Genomic DNA, 6,936 nt, shown 5'->3' on the forward strand with positions numbered 1-6,936 from the left:
CTCAGCTAGCATGTTTTCCTGTGTAGCAAAAAAAACATGCAGATGCATGAACTTACGAGCCCTGCTAATTACTAACACTAACTAATAATGGAAAAACTAGTTATAAAATAAAAACAAACATTCATTTTTCTAAATAAATCTTATTTATTCTTCAATTTCTTAACCAATCTATTCCTCTAAAAATGTTGGACCGCAAGTCCAAAGCATATCTCAATTTTGGTCCGCCGTAAAAAAAGGTTGGAGACCCCTGATCTAGAGTACTAAATGCACACCATGATTAACACAACAAACCAAATCTCGTAATTTCATAGTCAAACTTTAATCATTTCGGTATAGGTTGATGTGCAACCTGTATTTTTCATTTATGGTTTTAACGCAGCTGTGTCATCTTAACAATCTATGTTAGGTCCAGCCACTGTCCGACCTCTTTCAGCTTAAGTCATTTAAATATTATTATTTTTTGAATTTTATGAATCCTTGTGTAAATAGGAGTAAGTTTACATTAAAGTTGGGTGATATTCCAAAGACACTAAATACATTGGATTCACTAAGTCAAATAATATTAAAATGGACAGAGGAAAAATCATCATTTATTTTGGATAATGTTAACTTCAAGTAATTTTATTATAATGATTATATAAGTTTAATATATTTTATTTTATGATTTCAAAATATTTATAATTTTTTAGTAGATACCTACATAAAAAAACACATGTTTACATTGTTAAACACATTATTATTATGTTATGAGTTTGTAAGACAGAGAAAATGCATGTGGTTATGGTGTCCTCTTCACTTATTTGTAATAATTGACTATTGTTATTATTGTCTGTTTTATCAACAAATTCTTAATTAATAAATGTATTACATACTTGATTGCTATAGGTATTAAGTGGTATCGTCAACTTTCTGGAGCTGTGTAATATATTATGAACATCCCTAAAAGAAATTGCAAAAAAAAATATTAATTATAATTAGGTAGGTATAAGCAATTGATCTTTAAATTAAATAATTGATATATCAATAATAAAACACCTAGTTTTGAAATAAAAATTCTTTTAAAATGTAGATTAAAATTATATTTAGTATGATACACTAATAATGTATTTGCTCACTTGGATTTTACTGGAATCACTAATAATTTTTCTTGCTGTTCCATAATAAATAATGTCTTTCTTAGTTTTTATAGATTCCTATAAACAAAAACATTAAAATTAGGTGCGTTTTATACTTATTATTTGTGAGGGAGGGGGTTGCTTGTTCCATGATCCCTCCACTCCTCAGACCTCACTTATGTATACCTCGTTAAGAATAAATTTAATTTTATATTTAAAACCTAACCTACCCTTACCAAAATATAAAACAATGGCAAACACAAAATACATTTTAAACAAATACACACAAACATTTTATTTTAATTATAATGAGATATGAAGGATCTCTTCAAAGATTGGTTGAATAAAATTATGTAATTAAGAAATAACTAATTATCTTCTATACTCGGTGCGGAATAAGATCATGACCAGGCGGCGGACCGATTAGCGTCCGTTACGCGCAGCTGATTTCTCATTGGTCCATATACAAAGCCGGTAAATGCCACTATGGTGGGCGGTACTGTGGAGGAAGTTGTTTTGAATGCGCGACTGGTCATGATCTTATTCCGCGCCGAGTATAGGAATAGTACATTAAGGGCCGTTCTTATAATGTCCGGTTAAAGTTAATCGACACTTAACCGGCCGAATTTTGCCGGTAATTAAATCTGTTATCAGTCGGTTAGCGTTAACCGATACTTTACTGAGCATTGTAAGAACAGCCCTAAATAGGTGTCCTGATAAATAGGTACATTTATATCCGTTTATATCATTTGAATATGTGTAGTTTTTTTTAAATATTTAACTGTGGATTACTATGCAATTTGATTTAAATAGGATGATGGCTGAATTTAAATTTTAAATTACCCACATTAATAAAATATTTTTATTTAAAAAAAATGTGTGACAACTAACAAGTACAAAATAACGCTTTATAATACACTTTATTGGACATTGTAAGAGCGGCCCCCCTTAATGTCAAATAAAAGAAATACCTAATATATAAGATAAAAATATGCACAAGAGGCTTACAGCAGTAGACTTCAAATTGGATGCATAAAAATGGTTACCTACTTAAAATATACTTATTGCCAAGTTTATGAGTATTGTGCGTTCACCCATTCCATACCTACTCAAAAAATAAACCTGACCAACCCACCTACATGGATAATATACTTTTCAATTGACGGTATTTTACATTAGGTAGTTGTTCTATTTCCATGTCACTCATGTCGTGTACATCAGCAATTCTTAAGCTCGGGGATTTGTGGTCACCTTTATGGTAGCGAGCCATTTTTTAAGGGTTGTCAAAATACTTATATTTTTTTTATGCTACCTAATAATAATCGCCAAAAATCATTTTAACATTATAGAGGGTCAAGGCTTAGGGGCGGATAGGCCTATTGGGAAATCGGGATTTTCTCAGTGGGCCCCTGTCCGTACCTAATTATGGGGCCCAGTATACGGTCTCAATATCGTATTTTATGTTTTAAATGTTATTTATCAAACAATAATATAATATCAAACTATATACAAATTAGAAAATGGTTTATTTTATTGGTTTATAATTATAAATAATAATGAAAATAATACTTTTGCGTTTACGTTAATTATACATGACATTGTAGTATTGTACGTATAATCATTGATTATACCTAACTAGTAGCTTATAATCATTGTATTTGATATAGCCAGGGTCGTATTGCGGACTAGGCCTGCGTTGTTTGTTGTTTTAGCGTAATAGTTAATTATAATTTATTTAGTAATGCTTACCCAAGTCTGTATTTTGCATATAAATTGTTACTTACGTTTTCAATCATTCAAGTAGGATGTGAACGTAGTTTTTCAAAACTTAAATATGTTAAAAATTTTTATGTTAATAAGTGTTGAAAAAGAAATGTTAACTGAATTTAACCCTAATGATATAATTGATAATGGCCAGGCTACTTTAATTGCTAATCGCTGGTGTTTTTACACTTCAAAGAGTAAAATCGCTCAATGTAATCGCCCTAGCTGGCAAAATCGCTTGTTTGCCAGCAAGTAGAGATTGGTAGCGAGCAAGCGAATTCAATCGCTCAATGTAATTGGAGAGGCCACTACACGCTCACACACGCGCGCCTTTGTTCGCTAACAACTAGCGAGTAAATTGAAATGCTTAAGGTGGCTGCACATAATGAAGTATAAAAAAAAAAAAATTTATCTATTAATTTTTACCTAATAAAGAATATTGCCAGAATTGCAGCATTCTATTAATTTTTTTACATCCGCAATCAGTGAACACAAAATGAGAAAATTTGATTAGCGATTGTACTACGAGCGAAGCGAGTAAAAATTTTTTGGGGCCCTTCCATTTGGGGCCCCCCTTGAATTAATTTCCCGGTAACATAAAATAGCCCTATCCGCCCCTGTCAAGCTTCAAAAAAGGTTGAGGACTGCTGGTATACATGATTACTGGTCTTGTAATGGATCAGGGAGGATTATGTGTCCTATTTACACTTCACAAAGCAATGACGATAGAAATACATGATACATAATATATTATATATTATGTATTTTCTTTGTTTTTATCTAGTGCTTTGCCAACACCGTTGGTACCTATCTTGGCAGATTAACGGTAAAGATTCTCGCTATTTCAAAGTCTTGCTTCGACTTAGCGTAGGTATAAGCAAACAAAATATAATATAAACAAGACTTAAAGCAACCATGAACTATGGATGTCAAATGAATACGTAATAATAAAGATCGAGTTTATGTAAGTGAACTATTTACATAAAGGTAGGTACTGGGTATATTATTATGTATTTAAGAACGGTACCGTAGGTATAGGACGAAAAGACTACGATGACGTCTTACGATGATCGTCGCTGGAACGTTTTCACGCCGGACACGAGCTGAGCACCACTCGACAAATGTGAACCTGCTGAACTACACGCTGCGATCGCCGTACTGTGATTGACGTTAAAAAAAAAAATAACCAACACTGCCACGACGAGCTCCGTCGGAGTAAAAGCACGATCGATCACGTAGAAAAAAAAAAACGCGCCAACACGAAAAAAGCGATCGGACGACGGACGGAGACTGCACCCGAACGGCAGCCGGCAACGATAAAAAATAGTGAAACAATAATTATTATGGGTGATTAAAATTACGAACGCAACAATAAACCATGTGCGATTATCGCGCGTAAAATCCGTTGTCGGAGGCAACAGCGCGGCGCGCGCACGTAGCGTCCAGGCTGCTTACCTGTTGATCGCGGTTGTGTCAACTGTTCGACCGCATCGCTGCGACCGCGGTCTCTCGATCGCCGGCCACAATGTCTGCACTGGCGGGACGAAGAAGAGTTTTGACTAAAAGAGTGGTGGTGGAGGTGGACACGAATAACGCAAACTCTACGAATTGTAACGATAAATCCGAGTTTGAAATTTTTCTTTTCGCACTACGGAAACTGCGACTGCGTCACTTTAGTCCAATAGAAAAAAAGACACTCGTGCAGGCGTGTACGGACGTGTTCGTAAACCGCGGACCAGAGACACCTCTCCACGAAAAGCCACGGAATAACGACAAAAGGGCCATTCCGAGACCCGACAAAATGTCACCCGCCGAAATGTACACTACCGTCTACCAACCGTATTATACCTGTTTTGTGCAAGATAAACATTTTAGGCAGTGGCGTAATCACAGATGTACACGTATGGTTGTTTGTATGGACGATTTGTAGTAGGTGCGAAGATAGGTAGGTATGCATTTTGCACCTACTGAAGCCGAATCTTATACAACTCAGCTGTACAACGTTAAAACACAGTAACTGTGTTTTTCATTATTTTGCAGGATAATTCATTTAGTAAATTATTTCAGACCTACCACTGTGTAATTGCTATGTGTTCACAATGTGATAACTCCTGAAATAATAGTCCGATTCTAAAGATTTTTTGATAGAAAAATTCAGCATGAAGAGTTACGAAAGATTATGTACTTTTGATAAGAGTGTTGGTTACTGTATTTTGACGTTGTACAACTGAACTGTATTATTGACTTGTTGAATTATTTTTATTTGAGACACAAACCACGGATATAGATACTAGTTATATATAGATATATAGATATATATCTATATCCGTGGACACAAACTAATGAACAACATAATATTATAGCGATATGCAATAATGTTGTTATCACTCATCGATATTATACCGGAGTCGTTCAACATTTCGACAGAATAACATTTTTTTTTCGTAAAAATAATAAATATTGTGTTTTACGATGCTTAAAATGTAATACCTATAGAGATTTTGTCGTGGATATTCGTATGTAATCAAAGTATTCCAGCAAAGCGATTGGCTTCAGTTGTGATTTGATTTTTCTTAATGATTATTGGGCTCCTGAAAGATTTGCACCTGCTGACATTTAATATTTTAATGGATTTACGCGTTAGGTACTAACTACTAACATACTCGCTACGAGACGAATATTTTTGAGGGGTGCACAAATTGTAAAAAATTCCCAAACCCTTAATACTTTATATTATATTATATTAATAATAATTTCAAATGTATATATTTATGTACTATATTTTAATATGAGTTAGACGGTAGTTAACAGATTAAAACTATCACTATTTTAACACGATTTTTTTGTCCAGTAAATTATACCTATTTATTTACTTTACTGCTGTTGATACGTATAAGCGCAACTAGGGGGGAGGGGGGCTGGAGGGGCTTAGCCCCCAAAACTTGTGATAGCCCCCGCAAAATAAATTATTCATTTGTTTCCCAAAATATTAATAAAAATTTTTTTTAAATTAAACTGTATTTCTTACTTTTTTTTAGGGGGGAAAAATGTAATTATCTAATTTGTATTTAAACCTTACAATTATTTTATATTGCCTATATAGGCTATGATAAATATGGTAAATATCATTAGCTGTATATGCTTGTATTTTTTTGAAGAAAACGATTTATGCCGGTTAATCGGTAAGTTTATTATTGCACTAAACTTAAGTATAGAAACAGTGAATTGCGAAATAAAAATCCTCGGAAAAAAATCCTTAAACCTAGGAAAAATAACCCCCAGACTACAATGTTACTGACAACTAGGTACATGAAATTGATTGATCAATTATTTTTTAAAAGCTAATTACTGTAATAATTATCATATTATTAATATTTAATTACAACTATATTATACTTATTGGTAGTATGGTATACCTACTTTACATTAAGCAAATTAAAATATAATAAATAATTTTCAAAAATGAATAATAATATTACCTATTTTGTTTTATATCATGATTTTAAGCAACATATTAATAGTCTTTTTAAAAAATTTATTACCTACTACCTACATTCATTGATTATTTATTTGATAATTATTTGTATCTAAGATAAATTATTTTTATAAATATTACGTATTCATTTATACATTTTAGTATTTTATACAACTTATATATTTTTTAATATTTCTTTATAAGTATAACATAAAGACTTATATGTAATTATTATCATTATTTATTTGTAACCTACTGCTATATTTAAAAATAACTAACAAAAATAATTTTGTCTACATAAAGGCAGGGACTGGAACCTGTTGGGTGTTTCGGTACGGTTCCGGTTCTGGTTATTAAATTAATTTGTTTAAGGGTTCCGATTTTGTTTCGGTTTTCTAAAAAAATATAAGGGTTCTAGAACCGGTTAATACCGGTTTAGAAAAATACCGGTTAATTTCGGTTATTTTCGGTTAATTTTGATTTCTGATTATTAAAGATTTATTAAAAAAATAGTCTGAAATAATTTATTTATTCATGTTTAAATTGTAATTATTTCATGAAAATAGAAGTTATTATGAAAAG

At 32.2% G+C, this 6,936-nt stretch overlaps 1 protein-coding gene across 2 annotated transcripts in view; it reads right to left on the reverse strand.

Moving 5' to 3' along the window:
• The window catches only part of LOC100162718 (glycerol kinase-like), a 19,193-nt gene extending 14,916 nt beyond the window's left edge, over nucleotides 1–4,277 (reverse strand). Inside the window, exons 1-3 of one of the 2 annotated variants that reach the window (XM_029492751.1) lie at nucleotides 3,907–4,271; nucleotides 1,116–1,193; nucleotides 873–939 (exon numbers count right to left, since the gene is read on the reverse strand). The gene's annotated coding sequence lies outside the window, so the exon portion shown is untranslated. Of the gene's footprint in view, nucleotides 1–872; nucleotides 940–1,115; nucleotides 1,194–3,906 lie in introns of both variants that reach the window. The other variant, XM_008181595.3, reaches the window with a different exon arrangement.
• Between the last annotated feature and the right edge of the window lie 2,659 nt (nucleotides 4,278–6,936).

This window comes from Acyrthosiphon pisum, chromosome X (assembly GCF_005508785.2).
Source record: "Acyrthosiphon pisum isolate AL4f chromosome X, pea_aphid_22Mar2018_4r6ur, whole genome shotgun sequence".
NCBI lineage: Eukaryota > Metazoa > Arthropoda > Insecta > Hemiptera > Aphididae > Acyrthosiphon > Acyrthosiphon pisum.